Below are 25,368 nucleotides of genomic sequence, written 5' to 3'. Positions count from 1 at the left end.
CCCAAAAAAAATTTTTGGGATTCACATATACAATATGTCTACTTTATATTTTCATTATAAAATTGACGAGTTTTTACTTTTGGAAGACACCAGAGGGCTTCAAAGTTCAGCAGCAATTTTGAAATTTTTCACAAAATTTTCAAACTCGCAATTTTTCAGAGACCAGTTCAGGTTTGAAGTGGATTTGAAGGGTCTTCATATTAGAAATACCCCATAAAGGACCCCATTATAAAAACTGCACCCCCCAAAGTATTCAAAATGACATTCAGTAAATGTTTTAACCCTTTAGGTGTTTCACAGGAAAAGCAGCAAAGTGAAGGAGAAAATTCACAATCTTCATTTTTTACACTCGCATGTTCTTGTAGACCCAATTTTTTAATTTTTACAAGGGGTAAAAGGAGAAAATGAATACCTATATTTGTAGCCCAATTTCTCTCGAGTAAGCACATACCTCATATGTCTATGTAAAGTGTTCGGCGGGTGCAGTAGAGGGCTCAGAAGCGAAGGAGCGACAAGGGGATTTTAGAGAGTACGTTTTTCTGAAATGGTTTTTGGGGGGCATGTCGCATTTAGGAAGCCCCTATGGTGCCAGAACAGCAAAAAAAAAAAAAAACACATGGCATACCATTTTGCAAACTAGACCCCTTGAGGAACATAACAAGGAATAAAGTGAGCCTTAATACCCCACAGGTGTTTCACGACTTTTGCATATGTAAAAAAAAAATATTTTTTTCTCACTAAAATGTTGGTTTTCCCCCAAATTTCAATTTTTTTTAAAGGGTTAATAGCAGAAAAGACCCACCAAAATTTGTAACCCCATCTTTTCTGAGTATGGAGGTACCCCATAAGTGGACCTGAAGTGCACTGCGGACGAACTACAATGCTCAGAAGAGAAGGAGTCATATTTGGCTTTTTGAGAGCAAATTTTGCTCGGGGGGCATGTTGCATTTAGGAAGCCCCTATGGTGCCACAACAGCAAAAAAACACATGGCATACCATTTTGGAAACTAGACCCCTTGAGGAAAGTAACAAGGGATAAAGTGAGCCTTAATACCCCACAGGTGTTTCACGACTTTTGCATATGTAAAAAAAACATAAAACATTTTTCACTAAAATGTGAGTTTCCCCCCAAATTTCCCATTTTTGCAAGGGTTAATAGCAGAAAATACCCCCCAAAATTTTTAACCCCATCTCTTCTGAGCATGGAGGTACCCTATAAGTGGACCTGAAGTGCACTGCGGGCGAACTACAATGCTCAGAAGAGAAGGTGTCATATTTGGCTTTTTTAGAGCAAATTTTGTTCGGGGGGCATGTCGCATTTAGGAAGCCCCTATGGTGCCAGGACAGCAAAATAACCCCCACATGGCATACCATTTTGGAAACTAGACCCCTTGAGGAACGTAACAAGGGGTACAGTGAGCATTTACCCCCCACTGGTGTCTGACAGATCTTTGGAACAGTGGGCTGTGCAAAATTTTTCATTTTCACGGACCACTGTTACAAAGATCCGTCAGACACCTGTGAGGTGTAAATTCTCACTGCACCCCTTATTACATTCCGTGAGGGGTGTAGTTTCCAAAATGGGGTCACATGTGGGTGTGTTTTTTTTTTGCGTTTGTCAGAACCGTTGTAACAATCAGCCACCCCTGTGCAAATCACCTCAAATGTACATGGCACACTCTCCCTTCTGGGCCTTGTTGTGCGCCCCCAGAGCACTTTGCGCCCACATATGGGGTATCTCCGTACTCGGGAGAAATTGCGTTACAAATTTTGGGGGGCGTTTTTCCCTTTTACGAAAATGAAAAGTATAGGGCAACACCAGCATGTTAGTGTAAAAATTTTTTTACACTAACATGCTGGTGTAGACCCCAACTGTTCCTTTTCATAAGGGGTAAAAGGAGAAAAAGCCCCCCATAATTTGTTATGCAATTTCTCCCGAATACCGCGATACCCCATATGTGACCCTATTCTGTTTCCTTGAAGTACGACAGGGCTCCAAAGTGAGAGCGCCATGCGCATTTGAGGCCTGAATTAGGGACTTGCATAGGGGTGGACATAGGGGTATTCTATGCCAGTGATTCCCAAACAGGGTGCCTCCAGCTGTTGCTAAACTCCCAGCATGCTTGGACAGTCAATTGCTGTCCAGAAATGCTGGGAGTTTTTTTTTGCAACAGCTGGAGGCTCCATCTTAGAAACACTGCCGTACAATACGTTTTTCATTTTTATTGGGGAAGGGGGGTGGTTGTAGGGGCAGTGTACGTGTGTATATGTAGTGTTTTACTCTTTATTTTATGTTAGTGTAGTGTAGTGTTTTTAGGTTACATTCACACTGACGGCGGATTACACTGAGTCTCCCGCTAGGAGTTGGAGCTGCGGCGAAAAATTTCCCGCAGCTCAAATTTGTAGCGAGGAACTCACTGTAATCTGCCGCCAGTGTGAATGTAGCCTGTACATTCACACGGGAGGGGGGTCAAAACTACAACTCCCAGCATGCACTGACAGACCATGCATGCTGGGAGTTGTAGTTTTGCAACAGCTGGAGGCCCACTGGCTGGAAAACCTTGAGTTAGGTTCTATGACCTAACTCAGTATTTTCCAACCAGTGTGCCTCCAGCTGTTGCAAAACTACAACTCCCAGCATGTACTGATTGCGGAAGGGCATGCTGGGAGATATAGTTATGCAATGGCTGGAGGCACGCAAATACAACTCCCAGCATGCCAAGACAGCCTTATGCTGTTCCTGAATGCTGGGAGTTGTAGTTTTGCAAGATTTAGAGGGGTTCAAGTTGTAAATCACTGTCCAGTGGTCTCAAAACTGTGGCCCTCCAGATGTTGCAAAACTACAACTCGCAGCATGCCCAGACAGCAAACTGCTGTCTGGACATGCTGAGAGTTGTAGTTTTGCAACATCTGGAGGGCTACAGTTTGAGACCACTTAGTGATCTACAACCTGAACCCCTCTAAATATTGCAAAACTACAAGTCCCAGCATGCCCACACAGCAAACAGCTGTCTGGGCATGCTGGGAGTTGTAGTTTTACAACATCTGGAGGGCCACGGTTTAGAGACCACTGTAAACTGTGGCCCTCCGGATGTTGCTAGGCAACAACTCACTCAGCAGGACCCGGAAGTATTGCTGCCGCCGCACGTGGGGGAGGATCGTGAACGGGGATCCGGGATCCAGGTAGGGACCTTCGGTGCCGACCTTCCCTGGACGGTTCCCCCGTTTTGCCCGGACACCGATAGGTGGGCAAAGCGGGGGAACCGAACTTTAACCCCCCCATCCCTGGTCTGCTATCGGTCGGTCGCTCGGCCGACCAATAGCAGGGATAGGATGGGTGACACCCCTGCCACCAAACTCCTATCCCTTTAGGGGGATCGAGGGTGTCTCGGACACCCCCGCTCCCTCTTATTTTCCGGGTCACCGGGTCACCAGTGACCCGTATGACCCGGAATCGCGCAGATCGCAGGTCTGAATTGACCTGTGATTTGCGGGCATCGCGGTCATGGGGGGGTCTCAGGACCCCCCTCGGCGATGAGCCGGGATGCCTGCTGTTAGATAACAGCAGTCATCCCGGCCCGATCACCGCTACCGGTGACGCGGCGCTCCTGGAACCCTGCGACGTACATGTACGTCGCCACACGCCAAGTGACACTTTGCGGCGCCGTACATGTACGTCGCTCGTCGTGAAGGGGCTAAGGACATCCCTGTGTCCCGAAAGATGTTTTTGGGACACAGGGATGCCCCTGTTAACTCTCTGCAGTGCGCCCATAGCAAAGGAGCGCGGAGGCCAGCTTCGTAAGTGTTACCAGCGGCACATCAGCTTTGGTGCTCTGACGTGGGGCAGTACACAGGCATACAGCCTTCAGCCATACACTGTATTGCTGGAGGCTGTATGTCTGTCGGGTAACATACTGCCAGCCCAATGTGGGGGAACTATACTGCCAACTTAATGTGGGGGAGCTATGCTGCCAACCTAATGTGGGGGCACTACAGCCTAATGTGGGGGGAACTATCCTTCCAACCTAATGTGGGGGAACTATACTGCCAACCTAATGTGGGGGAACTATACGGCCAACCTAATGTGGGGGAACTATACTGGCAACCTAATGGGGGGAATTACAACCTAATGTGGGGGAACATACTGCCAGACTAATGTTGGGGGAACTATAATGCTAACTAAATGTGGGGGAGCTATACTGCCAACCTAATGTGGGGGAACTATACTGCCAACCTAATGGGGGAACTACAACCTAATGTGGGGGAAACTATACTGCCAACCTAATGTGGGGAACTACAGCCTAATGTGGGGGGAACTATACTGCCAACCCAATGTGGGTGAACTATTCTGCCAACCTAATGTGGGGGAACTACAACCTAATGTGGGGGGAACTATACTGCCAGCCTAATGTAGGGGAACTATACTGGCAACCTAATGTGGGGGAACTAAACTGCCAACCTAATGTGGGGGAACTACAAACTAATGTGGGGGGAACTATCCTTCCAACCTAATGTGGGGGAACTATACTGCCAACCTAATGTGGGGGAACTATACTGCCAACCTAATGTGGGGGAACTATCCTGCCAACCTAATGAGGGAACTACAACCTAATGTGGGGGAAACTATACTGCCAACCTAATGTGGGGGAACTACAGCCTAATGTGGGGGGAACTATACTGCCAACCCAATGTGGGTGAACTATTCTGCCAACCTAATGTGGGGGAACTACAACCTAATGTGGGGGGGACTATACTGCCAGCCTAATGTAGGGGAACTATACTGGCAACCTAATGTGGGGGAACTAAACTGCCAACCTAATGTGGGGGAACTACAACCTAATGTGGGCGGATCTATACTGCCAACCTAATGTGGGGGGAACTATGCTGCCTACCTAAGGTGGGGGGTACTGTGCTGCGTACTTAAAGGGGTAGTCCACTAATAAGATATATAAGTGTGCATAGGAATGTGTTCATAGTTTTTTTTTTTTACTATAGTCCGGCCTTCCAACGGTCTGAAGGACAGTGAACTGGCCCCCTATTTAAAAAGTTTGAGGACCACTGCATTAGAATAATCGGGAGGCAGGTAAGGGCCCTCTGCCATCCTCTCAGCTGCTCGGGACACCAAAGTTTCACCATGGTGGTCTCGATCAGCACCGCTGAGCAGCCAGGAAGTGTTTTTTAACATTGTAGAAGCCACAATCATAGTTAATGGGGTTAAAGGGGTACTTTTTTTTATTATTAAATAAACTGGTGCCTGAACGTTAAACAGATTTGTAAAGTAAACAGCTTACATTGACGTGGTCTGAAATGGCAAGAGATACTCAACCCCAGGGGCACAACTGCTGGGGTGGAGTTCCTGCACTTGTGGTCCATTGCTATGGGCGATCCCCAGCATAATATGCATACAATGGAGGATGCCTGCAGATGGTCACAAGTACCACACATGCACAGGTAAGTTAGTTGTTAGGTCCCGCACCATTTGAGAAACCTTGGCGTTGGTGTGCGGGCTCAGGTATGTCCTTCATATAAGGATATACTGGCTAATGTCTCAATTTTACATCAGTTTTGAGAGTTAGTTAATGTCATTGTATACATCCACCACAGTAGTGAACCTTATTGTGGTCCAAAAATGCAGGTCCTCCACCCCAGCTTAAGTGCACAACTGCACTGGGGTTGAGGATCATCTGCCATTTTAGACCACATCGTTGTAGTTGTTTAAGATTTGTAAATTACTTCTATTTTAAAATCTTAATCCTTCCAGTACTTATCAGCTGCTGTATACTACAGAGGAAGTTCTTTTATTTTTGAATTTCTTTTCTATCTTACCACATTGCTCTCTGCTGACATCTCTATCTGTGTGTGGAACTGTCAAGAGCAGGATAGGTTTACTATGGGGATTTGCTTCTGCTCTTGACAGTTCCTGAGACAGACAGAGGTGTCAGCAGAGAGCACTGTGGTTAGACATAATTTTTTTTTTAAAGAAATGAACTTCCTGTGTAGCATACAGCAGCGGATAAGTACTGGAAGGATTAAGATTTGTAAATAGAAGTAATTAATAAATCTGTTTAATGTTGTGGCACCAGTTAATTAAAAAAAAAAAATCACCGGAGTACCCCTTTAATGCTGAGCATAACAGTTATCGGTGATGTCCAGCATTAGGCATGGGTCCTGGCGGCAGATAACCACTAGGACCACCCCGCTATGACCCACTCTCAGCTCCTGAGCATGCGCCATAGAAGGGGAGCAGGACAAAGAGGTTAAAAGAGTACCCTGGTGAAAAGATTTTAAAATCAACAGGTGCCAAAAATGTGAACAGATTTGTAAATTAGACAGAAGAAAATGGTAAATGCCAGCGAATAGAAAACTTCACCTTTATTTCTTCATATTAAAAGCATTGACATGGAAAAACTTCAGTAGAAAACATGGATAAAATCTTTGGAAGCTCCCTGCATGACACGTTTCAGGTCATGTGACCTTTCATCAGATGCATGGTGGGAGGCGGCGAGGCAGGGAATATATAGAGCAAAAAAGGAACAGGTGAGTGAGACACTGACCTGGGATTAACCAGAAATGTTCCAAAATGCATTGCCTACTAGGCTGAACACCATGACAATGAGCAAAAGAGTCCAAAAATGAAGCTGCTACAATGCATTAACAAAAATCTTGTACAGAAAGAAACCAACATATATTTTATAAAACATCATGGTAAAAATAATGATTGCGATATTAGTAAACATCATATCATAAATTAACTTTGATATTTATTATGCAAAATAACGTCTGACCTCAGATTGAGACTGTATGGTTGGAAAGTGCGTTAAGAGTAAATCCAAAAAACCTCCCTATTATGTAAAGTTTAGATACGATCGCCTCCCCTATCTGGTAAATTCACAATTTCAATGCCAAAAATAAAAAAATCTGAAGTGTCACCTGCATGTACAGTTTTAAAGTGTTTAGAAACATTAGAGGCAGTGGTATATGTGATGTTATTAACTAATTTTAAATGCTCCTGAATCCTCTTTTTTAATGGTCTTTTAGTGCTGCCAATGTAAGAGATATCACAGCTGTTACAATGTATTTTATACACAACATAGGTAGATTGGCAGTTGATAAACTGCTTGATAGGAACGGATGTTGATTCAGGAACATTTATAGTGGAAGTTTAAACTGCATGTTCACACACAACGCATCTTAGTAAACCAAACCTAAAAACCTTTTAAATTTAGCCATAAGGGGCGGGTGCAAGAACTAAATGAAGAGGGTAAAGCGCTGGGCGATAACAAATTGCCTAAGTTCGGAGCTCGTCTACAAGAGAAATTAACTCCGTCCTTCAAATATTTATCCAGAATCGGATCTTGTCGTAATATGGGCAAAAACTTGGTTATAATTTGTTTGATTTTACTGAATTCTAAACTATATGTAATCACAAATGTAGGTTTGAATTGAGGACGATGAAGACTCTCAGGAACTGTCTAGAGCAGAAGCAAATCCACATAGCAAACCTATCCTGCTCTTTCTTGACAGTTCCTGAGACAGACAGAGGTGTCAGCAGAAAGCACTGTGGTCAGTCAGACTGTGGGAAGAAATTCAAAAAAGGAAAGAACTTCCTCTGTATTAAACAGCAGCTGATAAGTACTGGAAGGATTAAAGGGGTTATCCACCATAAGGTGATTTTAGTGATTAACTGCCAGAACTGGGTATTTCCTGTAGGATTTTGTTCTCTAAACTACACATCCCACATTTCATGCTTGAAAGTTTGAGATCACTTTCCTTCCTCCCTCCCTCCCTCCCTCACATCAGCCATACCACCCATTGAAACACAGTGGGGGATATTTATCAAAGTTGTCTATGTCCCGCATCAATATAGACCAAACAGAGGGTTAGTCTGGTCTATTGTGCACCTAATTTATCAAATGGTGCACTGCTATTGATTAATTCTGTGCACAGACTGCATGATCTATGCTTTAGTCTATATTTAAATCTGCTCCAACATGGTCTGACATGTCGGCGTACTTTCAGCCTGTGCGACTTGTCGCTGAAAAGTCGTTTTTGATAAATTCAGCACCAATGCATTTTTCAATGCATTTCAGTCTAAAATAGACTCGCATGCATCATGTTCTAAAAATCCTCTAGAGCAAAAGTCGCAGAAAAGTCGCACATATTTAGACTGGGACTTTCTGTGCGACAAATTTAGACAAGAAAAAACAGTCTAAATCCTTTGATTAATCTCCCCCAGTGTTTTCTAAGCAGGGGTTCTACAGCTGTGGCTAAATTGAAGCAGGACTGGCTCCCTCTGTTCACCATACTAGTGATATCAGGTCTCGACGCACTGCGTTAAATTTTGTATGCTGTAAAAATAAATATTGGAGCAATAATCACAGAAGAATTGAGAGAAAACCATCACACTATATTATGGTACAGACACTATATTATGAACTACACTAACTTTACAGCCCCTGTAGCATAGTTAAATAAAAAAAAAAGATTTTAAAGATTTTTAAATGTCCATGTCAGGAACTGTCTGGAGTAGGAGAAAATCCCCATAGAAAACCTTTCCTGTTCTGGACAGTTCCCGACATGGACAGAGGTGTCAGCAGAGAGCACTTTGGTCAGACAGAAAAGAACTAGTAGTCAGGCAGCTAGCTGGGTTACAGTTAGAAAACTAGGTAGAGGGGAACGTGTCAGGGAGGCTAATCCTGAACTGGCACACCCCAACAAGTTTGCCAGGTTGGCAGATGAGGGGGATGCCATTTCAGAGCTAGCAGTACTGCAGCAGGATACTGCCTCTGACTGCCAGGGGGCTGTCTGCTCCAGTAAGGAGGGAAGGAGGAGTGCAGGGCAGGCCAGACAGGTACTGGTAGTGGGAGACTCTATTATTAGTGTTACAGACAGTACTATCTGTCACAAAGACTGGGATCGTCGAACAGTGTGTTGTCTTCCTGGCACTCAAGTTCGGAACATCGCGGATCGGGTTGATAGGTTGCTGGGTGGGGCTGGAGAAGACCCCGCAGTCATGGTGCACATTGGCACCAATGACAAAGTAAGAGGTGGGTGGAGTGTCCTTAACCCCTTAAGGACTCAGCCCATTTGGACCTTAAGGACTCAGACAATTTAATTTTTATGTTTTCGTTTTTTTCCTCCTTGCCTTCAAAAAATCATAAATCTTTTATATTTTCATCCACTGACCAGTATGAGGACTTGTTTTTTGCGCGACCAGTTGTCCGTTGTAATGCTATCACTCATAAAATGTATGGCACAACCAAAAAAATACTATTTGAGTGGGGAAATTAAAAAGAGAACTGCAATTTTGCTGATTTTGGAAGGTTTCGACAATTTACGTTTTTATTGGGGGAGGGTTTTTTTCACATTTTTCGTGGATGTCCACCATTACTGGCGGGTCCCTGGCTGTGATCAGCAGCCAGGACCTGCTGCGCATGTTCCGGGCATCGCTCCGATGCTCGCGGTTATGCTTATGATGTAAATGTACTTCCTGGTGCGTTAAGTACCAGCTCACCAGGATGTACATTTATGTCCGGCATCGTTAAGGGGTTAAAAATTATTTCAGGGGCTTAGGCCGCAAGCTTAAGGCAAGGACCTCCAAAGTAGTATTTTCTGAAATATTACCTGTACCACGAGCCACACCAGAGAGGCAGTGGGAAATTAGTGAGGTAAACAAGTGGCTCAGAAGTTGGTGTAGGAAGGAGAGGTTTGGGTTCGTGGAGAACTGGGCCGACTTCGCTGTTGGCTTCAGGTTCTACCGTAGGGACGGGCTGCACCTCAATGGGGAGGGTGCAGCTGTGTTTGGGGAGAAGATGGCAAGAAGGTTGGAGGAGTGTTTAAACGTACACCTTTGAATTGCATGTTGACTAATGCCAGAAGTCTGACCAATAAAACTTATGAACTGAAGATGATAATGTCTGAGGAGAAGTATGACATAGTTGGTATAATAGAGACTTGGTTGGATGATAGCTGTGACTGGGCGGTAAACATACAGGGATATAGTCTATTCAAGAAGGATCGGACAAAACGGAAAGGGGCATGAGTTTGTCTTTAAGTAAAGTCCAGTCTGAAAGCTGCACTGCATGAGGATATATGGGAGGGAAACGATTATGTGGAGTCATAATGAGTAGAATTTTATGGAGATAAAAATTAAAAATTCTGATAGGGGTTTGCTATAAGCCATCAAATATAATGAAAGAGCCAGAAGATCAATTACTGAGGCAAATAAACAAGGCAGCAAATCAAAATGAGGTGATAATAATGGGGGACTTTAACTATCCTCATATAAACTGAGAGACTGAGACCTACCTGTGAATCTCATAAAAGAAACAGGTTTCTGACTATAGCTAAAGACAATTATCTGTCCCAAATGGTACAGGGCCCGACCAGAGGGGGCGCCCTACTGGACTTAATATTAACCAACATACCTGACAGAGTAACTAATGTGCAAGTAGAAGGACACCCCGGAAATAGTGATCATAATATAAGAGATTATAACTTTTCCTGCAATAAGGGAATCTCTCGAGGGGCCACAAATGAACTTTAGGAAGGCAAAGTTTGATCAACTCAGAGAAGCCCATAAGAATATAAATTGGGATAATGTCCTGAAAAACAAGAATACTGATACTAAATGGCAGACTTTTAAAAATATCTTAAATTCATTTAAACTACAAAAATACGACGGCAGTGAAGAAGCATTAAAAAGATATAGAGAAAAATCTAAATTATGTAAAAAAAACTGATAAAAGACGCAAAAATAGAGACAGAAAGACTCATTGCCAAAGAAAGTAAAACTAACCCCAAAATGTTATTTAACTAAATTAATATCAAAAAGGTTAAAAATGGAAGTGTTGTCCCTTTAAAAAATAATGAAGAAATTATAGACGGGATCAATAAAAAGCTAATATATTAAACACATTCTTCTCCACTGTATTCATAGAGGAGAATGAAATGCCAGTTGAAATAAAGCGAGATAAGGTAAACTCCCCAGTAAAGGTCAACTGTCTAACCCAGGAAGAAATACAGTGCCGCCTACAAAAAATCAAAATAGACAAATCATCAGGTCCAGATGGTATTCACCCCCGTGTTCTAAAGGAATTAAGTAATGTAATAGAAAGACCCATTCAAGGACTCTATAGTGACAGGGTCTGTTCCCCAGGACTGGCGCATAGCAAATGTGGTGCCAATATTTAAAAAGGGATCAAAAGGTAACCCCAGGAATTATAGACCTGTTAGTTTCACCTCCGTTGTATGTAAATTGTTTAAGGGGTTTCTAAGGGATGCTATTTTGGAGTATCTTGATGAAAATAAAAGTATGAATACATATCAGCATGGGTTTATGAGGGATCGGTCCTGTCAAACCTGATCAGCTTTTATGAGGAGGTGAGCTCCAGACTGGACCAGCGGGAATCGCTGGATGTTGTATAACTTGATTTTTCCAAAGCATTTGATACAGTGCCACATAAAAGGTTGGTGCAGGATTGTTCTGGGGAGAATGTGTGTAAGTGGGTAAGTAACTGGCTTAGTGATAGGAAACAGAGGGTGGTTATTAATGGTACTTATTATGATTGGGTGACTGTTACTAGTGGGGTACCACACGGGTCAGTCTTGGGTGCCATTCTATTTAATATATTCATTAATGACCTTGTATAGGGGTTGAAGTAGCAATCTTTGCAGATGATACTAAACTCTGTAAAGGGGTAGACACAACAGAGGACAGTGCACTGTTACAAATGGATCTGGAGAAGTTAGAGACTTGGGCTGGGAAGTGGCAGATGAGGTTCAACATTGATAAATGTAAGGTAATGCACATGGGGAGAAAAAAATCCAGCCTGGGAGTATGCATTAAATGGGAGCACACTTGGGACGACTGACATGGAAAAGGACTTCGGAGTCTTAATTAACAATAAATGTAGCTGTAGTGACCAGTGTCACTACAGCTAAAGGCAAATAAAATCATGGGGTGCATCAATAGGGGCATAGATGCCCATGACATGGAAATAAATCTACCACTGTACAAGTCACTAGTCAGATCACACACAGAATTATGTGTAGAGTACTGGGCACCAGTGTACAAGAAAGATAGAGTGGAGCTGGAGAGGGTTCAAATACGGGCAACCAGAGTAATACGGGGAATGGGAGGACTACAGTATCCAGAATGATTATCAGAATTAGGGTTGTTTAGTTTAGAAAAAAGAAGGCTTAGGGGCGACCTAATAACTAGGTATAAATATATCGGGGGACAGTACCGAGATCTCTCCCATAATCTACTTATACCCAGGACTGTATCTATAACAAGGGGGCATCCTCTTTGTCTGGAGGAAAGAAGGTTTCTACACCAGCACAGATGGGAGTTCTTTACTGTGAGAGAAGTGAAACAATGGAACTCTCTCCCGGAGGAGGTGGTCATGGTGAACTCAGTAAGAGAGTTCAAAAGTGGCATGGATGCATTTCTGGAGAGTAATAACATTACAAGTTATGGATACTAGATTTACTGTATAGGGAAAGAAGGTTGATCCAGGGATTTATTCTGCCTGCTATATTTGGAGTCAGGTAGGAATTTATACCTCTGAGATAAGGGTTTTTGTGGCCTTCCTTTGGATCAACTTAGTAGGAACTCATTAGGCATATGGGTTGAACTTGATGGACTCTGGTCTTTTTTAACCATATGAACTATGTTACTATACAACTTCCTCTGTAGCATATAGCAGCTGATACTTTAAGTACTGAAAGTATTAAGATTTTAAAATAGAAGTAATTTATAAATCTAACAAAAAAGAATGGACTATGGGGGGAGAGCACACCTGTTTGAATGAATGTACTAGTGCCAGTGTTATGAGCAAATGCCGGCCTGCAGTATCACGGATGCAGTAGAACAATAGATTACACCTACGGGGTGCACGCAAATCAAAGAGATAGAATCAAATATGTCACAACAAAGAAACAATAGCATGTACTCACTGCTCCAACAGTGTCAAAACGTCCGAGGATCCGGAGTCACGGGACAGCATATCGGGATGTAGTGGAAGCATTCAGAAGCAACATCGGTTGTTTCACGTGACTATGCATGCTTCTTCCGGCCTCCCAGAAGAGGGAGGCCAGAAGAAGCGTGCATAGTCACGTGAAACAACCAGTGTTGCCCCTGAGCGCTTCCACCACATCCCAAAATGCTGTCCCGTGATTCCGAACTCTCAGACATTTAAACACTGTTGGAGCAGTGAGTGCATTCTATTGTTTCTTTGTTGTGACATAATTAACAAATCTGTTTAACTTTATGTCAACAGTTGATTAAAGGGGTACTCCGGTGGAAAACATTTTTTTTTTTAATCAACTGGTGCCAGAAAGTTAAACAGATTTGTAAATGATTTCTATAAAAATTTTTATTAATTTAGTACTTCTTAGTGGCTGTATACTACAGAGGAAATTCTTTTTTTCTTTTTGGATTGATTTTTCTGTCATGACTACAGTGCTCTCTGCTGACAAAATGTTTTTTTTTTTTTTTTTTTATAACATAACACTTTAAGACCATGGACACGTGTGACTTACATGTGTGTGACTCTCTGTATAGCCTTAAAAGACTGGTGAAAAGCCTCAGAACACAGTGTGCTGCTTGAATCCCTGTTGTTCACATGACTCCCTGGAGGCTCCTTCTGCAAGGATCTACAGCTTGAGAAAGAATTAATTCTGTGACCGTTCCCATTCGATGAATGTCTGTTTCTCAATTTTAGTGACTGATAAGTATACTGCAAATCAATTTGATGGCTCACAACCTCTACTTCTAACATTTATGTGGACTTGGATGAACTTTGATAACAATTTATATACAGTTTGCAGTGCATATAGCTGTAATTTACACATCAATAATATGTATTCTCTGGGTTTTTTCTGTCACACTTTTTTCACTTTTTAATTGAAAACTACTTTTTTCATTCTTTAATCCTTGAGCCTTTGCTTTTTTGGGTAGTGATCTAATACTTAAAATGTAAAATGTGTAATATAAAACTAAAAGTTTTTGCTACAATGCCTGCATAATGGAGAAACCCCACGTATGTTAAAGGAGTACTCCCCTGGAAAAAAAAATTCAAATCAACTGGTGCCAGAAAGTTAAACAGATTTGTAAATTACTTCCATTTAAAAATCTTAATCCTTCCAGTACTTTATGCTATATGCTCCACAGGAAGTTATTTTCTTTTTGAATTTCCTTTCTGTCTGACAATAGTGCTCTCTGCTGACAACTCTGTCCATTTTAGGAACTGTCTGGAGCAGATTAGGTTTGCTATGGGGATTTTCTCCTACTCTGGACAGTTCTTAAAATGGACAGAGGTGTTTTCCAGTGGAGTACCCCTTTAATGAATGTATACACACACACACACACACACACACCACACACACACACACACACACACACACACACACACACACACCCACACCCACATACATATATATATATATATATATATATATATATATATATATATAAATGTAAAAAAAACTTTTATTGTATTTTTGAAATCTTTTTTTTTTTTAAACAATCAAGTCCTATTAGGGGACTTTCAGTTCCAAATTTTTTTGTAATAATAATGTACTGTGATATTTTTATTTTTTCAGTTGTGGCATACCCTGTGGCATATCTATGCTATGACCAAAAAGCTGCCGTACATCTTTAACCCCTTAATGACGCAGCCCTTTTTAACCTTAAGGACTGAGCCCTTTTTCGCAATTATGACCACCGTCACTTTACGAATTAATAACGCTAAAACGCTTTTACAGAATATTCTGATTCTGAGATTGTTTTTTCGTGACATATTCTACTTTATTTTGGTGGTAAATTTTCAGCGTTAATTGCATCCTTTTTTGGTGAAAAATCCCAAAAGTTCATGAAAATTTAAAAAATTTAGCATTTTTCTAACTTTGAAGCTCTCTAATTGTAAGGGAAATGGATATTCCAAATACATTTCATTTTTCTTCACAAATACAATATGTTCACTTTATGTTGGCATCTAGTGTTGCTCGCGAATATTCGCAAAGCAAATTTTATCGTTTTTTTTTTTTTTTTTTTTCCACAGAACACATCACAGTGATCCCCACTCTCTGCTTCCAGCTTGTGTGGTGTAAAGAAGGCTCTAATACTACTGTTTGGGACTGGCGTGCGAATTTTCACACATGCGAAAATTTGCATATGCAAATTTTCGCTTATGCTAATTTTAGTTCATGCTAATTTTCGCATATGCTAATTTTCGCACGCGCAAATTTTCACATATGCGAAAATAAAACGCGAATATTACGAATATGCGAATTTAGCGAATATATGACGAATATTCGTCCATATATTCGCAAAATATCGCGAATTCCAATATGGCCTATGCCGCTCAACACTATTGGCATCATAAAATGAACATACTTTTGCTGTTTGAAAAAATTAGAGGGCTTCAAAGTAGAGCAGCAATTTTCAAAAATGTCATGAAAATTGCTAAATCTGAAGGGACAGATGTTACAGAACTACAACTCACAGCATGCCTGGGCAGTCGAGGCATGCTGAGAGTTGTTGTTTGGCAACATCTGGAGGGCTACTGTTTGGGCACCACTGTAACATTGGTCTCCAAACTGTGACCCTTCAGATTTTGCAAAACTACAACTCAGTGCATGCCCAGACAGCCTTTGGTTGTCTGGGCATGCTGGGAGTTGCAGTTTGGCCCCCCCTAGTGGTTGCCACAGTAAAGATCGTTTTACTTTCACTTTCAATTCCCCCCCCCCCCCCACTGTTGATTCCCTACCTGAACAAAGATCCAACAGGCTCCAGCGAAGATCCCAGGTCCCCAGGCATCTTCTCCTGCAGGTACGGCCTCCATCTTCTTCCCAGAGCCCCTCGACATCCAGGGGCGGGCAGAACGGGGGGTTGCCATGGCAACCCCCTGTCCTGCGCTGCCATTGGTCAGAACTCCGTTCTGACTGATGCCGGGGGATAGGAGGAGATCGCAGCTTTGTGACCTCACTCCTATCCTTTAGGCTGATCGGGGCTGTTGCTGACAGCTCCGATCAGCCCTATTTTCTGGGTGATCGGGTCACCAGAGACCAGATCAGCCCGGAATTGGAGAAAATCGCATGTCTGAATTGACATGCGATTTTCTCCGATCGCCGACATGGGGGGGTCTTAGGACCCCCCTGGGCGATGTGCCAGGGTGCCTGCTGAATGATTTCAGCAGGCATCCGGTTCCGGTCCCCAACCGGCTAGCGGTAGGGACCGGATTTCCCACGGGCGTATGGATACGCCCTCGGTCCTTAAGGACTCGGAATGCAGGGCGTATCCATACGCCCTGTGTCCTGAAGAGGTTAATAACTGCTTATTAAATGTTTGTTCTGTTATCTTTCCCAACCTCTTAATACACGAATGTTCATGTTTACCTTATGAGGATGGACGGGGTAAGCTGCAGCCAGACAGATCTGAGGCTAGCTTATTTGGTGTCACCCGGTGCGGTAGAAAATGGTGTCACCCCATATCTCCCCCCCCCTCAGTAAGATTTTAGCCTGTAGTGACAGACACCACTGGTGCAGCGCATTGTGAGAAATTCCAGTATAATAATCAGATATACCAGTTGACACAGAATGGGAAAGTGTTAAAGAAGTTTTCACCATTAAAATATACAGCTCCCAGAATTACTTAAAGGGGTACTCCACTGGAAAACATTTGCTTTTATATCAACTGGTGCCAGAAAGTTAAACAGATTTTTAAATTACTTCTATTTAAAATCTTAATCCTTACAGTACCTATAAGCTGTTGTCTTCTCCACAGGAAGTTGTGTAGTTCTTTCCAGTCTGTCCACAGTGCTCTGTCTGTCCATGTTAGGAACTGTCCTGAGCAGGATAGGTTTGCAATGGGGATTTGCTCCTACTATGGACAGTTCTTGACATGGACAGAGGTGTCAGCACAGAGCACGGTGGTCAGACAGAAAATAAATTAAAAAAGAAAAGAACTTCCTGTGAATCACTTATACAACAGCTAATAAGTACTGGAAGGATTAAGATTTTTAAGTAGAAGTAATTTATAAATCTGTTTAACTTTGTAGCACCAGTTGATTAAAATTTTTTTTTTCCAATAGAGTACCCCTTTATGCAGTGGTGAGGTTATGCTGGGAGTTATAGTTTCACTCATCATAACTGTAGAACTGACATGTGACTACAGCTCTGATAGGATGATAGGACATAATGAGAAGAATACACAATGATATCAGTGACTACAGGTGACATCTTCTCTATAGTCTTCCCTTATCTCATTTGGATGGTACATACCGCCTGGTCCAGCTAAAACTTCTGTCTGTAGAATGTGACGCCCAGATGACTCCTCACTATGTCAGCGCATTCTCACCCTCTATATGAAAACAAGTATTATTATAAACCTGCCAGACACTGTATCCTCTAAATATAATACTACTATACACTATACTCTTTGATTATAAACCATCTATACACCGTACCCACTGAATATAATACTACCACTCACTGTACATTCTTAATATACCAACACATACTGTACACTCTGAATATAAATCTGCTACATACTGTACCCTCTGAATATAAATCTGCCACATACTGTACCCTTTGAATATAAATCTGCCACATACTGTACCCTCTGAATATAAATCTGGTGGTGTTGCTAGTGGATGATGGGGGTGCTAGTACTGGGGGGGGGGTGTTGCTGAAGGATGATGAGGGTGCTACTGGCCATACCCCCTGGCAGTATCATACCCATCATCCATCGGCAGGATTATCCTCCTGGCAGGAGCACCCCCATCATCCACCATCAGGATCTGCTGATGGAGGTGCTGCTGCTGGGGGGGTTTGCTGGTGGATGATGAGGGTGCTACTGACAGGGGGGAGCATTAGGTAGGCAGCAGTTCCCCCACTTAAGGTAGGTAGCAGTTCCCCCACATTAGGTAGGTAGCAGTTTCCCCACATTAGGTAGCACAGATTCCCCACATTAGGCAGCACAGATTCCACACATTAGGTAGCAGTTTCCCCACATTAGGTATCACAGATTCCCCGCATTAGGTAGCAGTTTTCCCACATTATGAAGCAGCTTTCACACATTAGGTAGCAGTTTTCCCACATAAGGTAGCAGTTTCCCCACATTAGGTAGCAGTTTCCCCACATTAGGTACCATAGATTCTCCACATTTGGTAGTAGTTTCCCCCCATTAGGCCGCAGGTTCCCTTGCATGTTCCCCACAATAGGTCAAAGTCTCCCCACATTAGATTGCTGGTTCAAACAAACCCCCCCTCCCCCCACAAAAAACACACACACACAACACAGAGACACACACACACAGATAGAGAGAGAGACACACACTCACAGACAGAGAGACACACACACTTAGACTGTCACACACAGTCACACACACACACACACAGAGTCACACGCAGTCACACACACACACACACAGAGTCACACGCAGTCACACACACACAGAGTCATACACAGTCACACACACAGAGAGTCACACACAGACAGAGATAGCGACAGACAGACACACACACACACAGAGAGACACACACTCACAGATAGAGACACACACACAGAGTCACACACACACAGTCACACACACAGAGTCACACACAGACAGTCACACACAGTCACACACAGACAGAGAGTCACACACAGAGTCACACACACACACAGAGTCACACACAGTCACACACACAGAGTCACACACACACACAACCACACAGAGTCACACACAGTCACACACAGAGTCACACACAGACAGAGACACACAAACAGAGATAGAGTGAGACAGACACACACTCACTCACCCATCCAGCGCAGCGCTCCTTCTCTCCGGGCGCTCTGCGCGCGACGTCACGTCCTCCTGCGCGGCCCTGCGGAGGGACGTCGGGCCGGTGCAACAGAAGACGTGGGGGCGCAGGCCGGTTCACTGTGCAGGTGACGGGGGGGGGGAGGGCGATGGTGCTACTAGTACGGAGACAGCACAAGTGAGGACGGGGGGGTGCTCTTACAGAGACAGCGCAAGTGATGATGGGGGGGGGTGCTAGTACAGAGACAGCGCAAGTGAGGACCGGGGGCGTACCTGGTGTCACCCCATCAGGATGGTGTCACCCGGTGCTGGCCGCACCCCCCGCACCCCGGTCGCAACGCCACTGTGTCCTAGCAACAGCCTTTATGTATAACACAAAGCAAAGCTAGTATACCGATGTATGCTTTAAAAATTAACTCATTCTCATTCTTTAAACTCATTCTCCCTCCCATATTTCCCCTTTTATCTCCATAGACCTGTATAGGCTTCATGCAATCTGATCTCTCAGTGTGCTGCTAGTCAATTTTGTAAGCATGAGATTGAACTAATCTGTTTTTTCCGAGAGAGAGAAAAAGTTTAGCAGGGGGTAAGAAGAAAAAAGCTTTAAAAGAGGAGTAAACTATTTTTTGTTCTATTAAATGCAAAGTTTGTTGATGATTTAATTGGTTAAAAAAACTATAAAATGCATAAATTTAAAGATTACAAATAAAAGATAGTTATGCAAACAAATATCATACTGTACATATATTAGATATTCTCCTAACAAAATCTATTTTTTGTGCTTCTCTTCTAAGAAATAAAATGAGCTACTGTAGATTCATGTTCATGTTTACAATGTATAGATTTTTTGCACAATATATAAGGTTTTGTGCATGTTTTCCTGTGCACAAGACTGTGGCATGGTTCCGTCCTGTTTTATAAACTTCTTACACAGCCACCCGGGACTCCTGCAGCCTCACCCGGCTGCAGGAGTCTGCGGGGGACTGTGGTGACTCTGCAGGAGCGCTTGTACTACTACTCCCATCCTACATCTGTTTCATGATGTGAGGGACAGCATTTAGCTCCTCTCCCCGGCTGGCCGGCTCTAAGTAATATGAAACCACATCACTATGATTTCATATTCCCTGACGAGCGCGTGATTGGTCAGTCAGAGCCAGCTAATCAGGGCTCCTGGCAAGGAATTTGAAGTTACAGTGCAGAGATTTTTTTTTCTTCCCATCACCCGCTGGCCTTGGAGCAGAGAATGCATCCGCTTATAGTTACATATAGTTATCTTATAGTTATAGTTACATATAGTTACCTTCACAGACATATTTGGAGATCTCGTGTATTAGGGATCTCTTTGTCAACACAGGCAAGAGTGAAGATTTTATTAATTTCATCTGTGATTCCCTCAAACTCATTTTGACCTGTAATACATTCCAATTTAATGATGATTGGTATGTTCAAATCTGTGGGGTGGCGATGGGTACATCGGTGCATTGTACCCTCGCCAACCTATTTGTGGCCATTTTTGAAAAACTATTTATTTTCAATTCCAGCAACCCATATTTATGTCATACCCACAGATATTTCTGTTTTGTGCATGACGTATTCATAATATGGACTGATATGGAAAATAACTTTAAAAAGTTTGTGCATCCCATCAACAGCACAAATAATATGAATTTAAAATTTACGTATTAAATAATTACTCATTCTTTAGAATTCCTTGATGTTCTGCTAACCAAACAAGAAAAAGGTATACAAATTACAGGGTATAGAAAACTTACCGCAGGAAAGGCATTGCTAAATTTTCAAAGCTATCACCCTGTTCACACGAAGTCCTCTGTCCCTTATAGTCAATTCTTGCGCCTTCACAGAATCAATGACACAGACAGTGAATTTTTTAAGCAAGCCAGCGATTTATATGATCGGTTCCGAGATAGAGGCTACCCCTCTAAGGTTCTATATCAAGCTCTGGCAAAAGCTCATTCAAGGAATTGCGTGTCGCTGCATCAAAGAAGACGCAAGAATGAAAACAATGACAAAGAAAAACATTTTGCTTTTTCATTTCGGTTCGGTGACAGAAAATAAACTATCTATAAACATTGGTTTATTATTCAAAATGATCCAGACCTTAGAGAAATTGGAAATAAAAAAACTTTAATTTCTTTTAAAAAAATGCCAAAACTTAGGGGACATAATAACTTGCAGTAAATTTTCCAACAGGCATGAAAAAACATGGTTAGATAAAACTACTCCTAAAAGGTAACTTTAAATGTGGATCCTGAACATGGTGTCCTTTCATTTTTCACGGGAAACCGTAAACCTGGGAGGAATTACAAGTGATTTCAAGGATTGCATCTGCTGCAGAACATTTTACATTGTCTATGACATCTTCTGTCCATGCAAACGTTTCTAACGTTTCTATATCGGCTGCACTATACATGCGCTCCACACTAGGTTTAGAGAACATGTCTATTCTTTGAAAATGAAAAAAGGTGCTCCTCGTTTTATTGCCCACATGGAAGAATTCCATAATGATAATCATAGCTGTTTAAAAATGTGCGGCATTGAATGTATTCACACAGTAGAAGGTATAGACAAGCGCAAGTATCTTCTACAGAAAGAAGCAAGATGGATCATTCGAACAGGAGCTTTGGGCAATATAGGCATGAACGACAGATCTGATTTGAGAATTTTAATTTAAATTTCTTTCTTCTTTTTGTATTTTGCTACTGTAATTTTTAAAACTTTATACAGAGGCATCTCTTGTTTTTAATACATTGTTATATTTGTGTACACTTCTCACCTGGATCATGTGACTTGGAAGGGTTCTTAACATCCGTCACACAGGTGAGACAGCACAACCTGATGAAACTCCATGGCGGAGTGAAACGGCTGTACTTGTGAGGCCTGGTCTTCGGTGTCTGTACCTGACCAAGCTCACCTTATTGCACGTATGAAGAATAAAGTCTGCTTATTATTGAAGTATGGTGAGTGCCTCCCGCAATCTTCTTTTACATAGACTTACAAGTTAGGATCCCAGCATTGAACGGACTCTTTACCATGATGAAAGTAGTAGTTTAAGGGTTCCCACAGAGTCAACACAGCTGCCCGCAGAATCCCCCTAGCCGGGGGATGCTGCAGGAGTCCTGGGCGGCTGTCTAAAGGATTTTTGTAATTAATAAAAATCATATACGTATTTTATAAATATAGAATTACATTCAGTTTTTTCAGTTTTGGGAAAAAACTGTATATAAAAAATGTGATGTGGTTGTAGCCTAACAACTATGAAGGAGATTTATCAAGATCCGTAGTAGATTTTTTTTGTGTAAAAAAGTTGCACGTACTTGCGCATGCGTGCTTTTTCTATACATGCTGCGACTTTTTGATTTTTGCTTACTTCAAGGCACATTTCTGAAATCTGCTCGAATAGTAATTTTTTTTGCAGTGGTCATGTATTTATCAAATGCGATAGTCGCTATTTATGAAGAAAAAAAAGTTACATCTCTATTTAAAAGGCGCATATGTATTCCAGGTCCAACCTGGCTTACAGAAAGTGCATACGTCTGCAGAAAAGAATATTAACATCCACTTTAACAACTGTTCTTGTTCTGCATCATGAAACAAAGCTACTACATTAATAATAATTATATAACTAATAACTATTTATTTTAAGGTTGAAATTATACACTGCACACCTTGTTAATTTTAGGACATGTACATGCTGGTGTACCCACTAAATTTTAAAATAAATGTTTTGTTAAAATATAATAAGGCACAAAATAATTGTGTAAGAATTTTTACACAGTACGTAAATAACCCATATGTGGCACTAAAATTTTTCTTAAAATAAAAATAAAGAAACATCCATAGTAATACAGCTTCATGCACATTTTGGGGTGAGTAATGTACCGAGCATTTTTTTTGTGACTTCACTATTGTTTATGTGCCGGTTGATGCTGCGCTGTCTTCCTTCCTGATGTAAACTCCGGCCTCAGCGCAGCGACGTTAGACCCCACCCACAAATATCACAAAATACGGGCTCAAAATCAAACAAAAAAGCCTCCATAGTACAGATATTCATGGTGCGGCATAGTATGTTTTTAAATTTTTTTTATTTCTGAGGAGGGTGGATCGGTTGTTGCGGGATAGTTGGAGTGCAGCTATTTAGTGCAAGGCAGGCCAGTCAGGGTGTAACCCGATGTGGTACATCCCCCCCCCCCCGTCACTCTCTAGCAACGCTACTGGTAATAAAGGGTAGATAAATAACTTTGGCTATTAACATAAGGGCAAACTTTTCTGCTTTAAAAAATGCTTTTGTAAGCGGGTTTCCCAGGTTTTTCTTACGTGTGATTTATTTATCAAGGTCGTACGACTATTTGATAAATAGGTTGCATGTAAGCAAAAGTAAGTTAAAAAAATTGTCATATAAAAGCCATACGTTGGAAAACAATGATAAATCTCCTTTTCCTTCACAGACAGGATGTGTTTTGTAGGGAGCCTTAAAATATTGTAACTCAACTGAAAACTTAAAAGATTACGTACTATGGAATAACACACTTAATGTTTCCTAGATTATGTTCTCAGATTTAGTATAGAAGTATTGAAGTAAAACTGGTTGATCTTAGCTTACAAATTTATTCCACTGCATACCCTAAGTGAATCAATTTTAAATGAAAAATGTAAATCCTGTCAAGCTGCACGTCAACCTCACACTGGCCAAATCAAGGTTTAATGAACAAGGCCTTATGTGGTTGTAAAGTTATACTTTTTGGCATTTCATCTTGATTCTTTGTGCAAGAATAATTCTACTTTTACTGAGCCCATTTCCCACTGGAGTTATTCCAAAGTAGATAAAGTACAGTATAACTTTATATAACTAAAGAATAATAGTAATACACAGTCTCCATTTTATATTTCTAAATGTTCTCATGCATGAATAGTTTAGCATGTACTACAATAAAACAGTAAAGTTGTTTAATTGCACTTCTCTAATATTACCAGGTAATGACAGATGGTAAACACTGAGTTAAACCCATTCACTTACATGAACGTACACCCACATACACCTTCTGTTCTCTGCTGCCCCCTCTGGTGGGACAGCATTACTGTTAGTTAAGTAACATAAGTAAACAAGCAGCCGGCACTTCTACCCCTGCAATCCCCTTATCTCACTCACAGCCGATAAAGCGATAGCTTGTTACCTACAGCTGGATAAAACAGTTCCCTTGTCAGTGCTGGCAGGCACTGTAAACCTTTGGGTTCCGAATACCTTAGAAACATGCAGCTTCAAACATCGATGAATGTAGAAAAATAGGGAAGTCACTCACCAGGGTGCACGGACGATCTTCCAGGACTCAGCTAGTCAGTGTAAAACTGGGTTACAGCTGTTTCGCGTGCATCATCACGCTTCATCAGACCCTCCTTGCTGAGTCCTGGAAGATCGTCCGTGCACCTTGTTTGTAATTGCACCTCTTGAATAAAGAAATATCGGCACAGTACCCTGGTGAGTGACGTCCCTATTTTTCTACATTCATCGATTACTGTTAGTTAACCTTCTAATGTTCTCTAGTATTCTTCATAATTTGACAGAGCGTTCCATAATAAAGATGGCGTTATTATAACATAGCTTCTTATACAAGTCTAGCTTTCCCAGACCTCATGGACTCAAATGGATCTCAAAATCTACATGACATGTAGCTGTTTATTGGAGTTAGAGGAAGTTGCTAAAGCTTATCAGGAATGTGGCTACTATGCAGTGGACTACAATATCCTGTGTATATTCTTTACCCTGACCTGAGGGACCTAATTCTTACATGTTACTTCTTCTAACCTTTCTTTCTTGTCTGATGGGAGAATCAGTTGATCAAGGGCCCCTTAGCAAATCTGTGCCTTTGGTCTAGCCAAATGGCCTTTTTCTGTTGGCAGTCAACCTAAAGAGATTTTCAAAATCTTCCGAAATTTACCAACACTGAAACATCTCAAAACAACATGTATACTCCACACAGGTTCACTCTTTCAGTACTATCTACTATGATCTACCTCAGGTACTGCTTTTGTTGTTGGAACTGTTTAAAGGTGTACTCCAGTAGAAAACATTTTTTTTTTTTAATCAACTGGTGCCAGAAATTTAAACAAATTTGTAAATGACTCCTATTTAAAAATATTATTCCTCCCAGTACATATCAGCTGCTGTATGCTCCACATGAAGTTCTTTTCTTTTTGAATTTCTTTTCTGTGCCCTCTGTTGCTATGTCCATGTCAGGAACTGTACAGAGCAGAATAGGTTTGCTATGGGGATTTGCTCCTACTCTGGACAGTTACTGACATAGACAGAGGTGTCAGCAGAGAGCATTGTTGTTACGCCGAGCGCTCCGGGTCCCCGCTCCTCCCCGGAGCGCTCGCAGTGTTTTCCTGTTCGCAGCACCCCGGTCAGACCCGCTGACCGGGAGCGCTGCGATAGTGTCCCTAGCAGGGATGCGATCCGCGATGCGGGACACGCCCGCTCGCGGTTCGCATCCCAGCCCGCTTACCAGACTCGTTCCCCGTCTGTACAGTCCCGGCACGCGCTG

This window comes from Hyla sarda, chromosome 1 (assembly GCF_029499605.1).
Source record: "Hyla sarda isolate aHylSar1 chromosome 1, aHylSar1.hap1, whole genome shotgun sequence".
Taxonomy (NCBI): Eukaryota; Metazoa; Chordata; class Amphibia; order Anura; family Hylidae; genus Hyla; species Hyla sarda.
Note: the sequence above shows the minus strand (reverse complement) of the source record.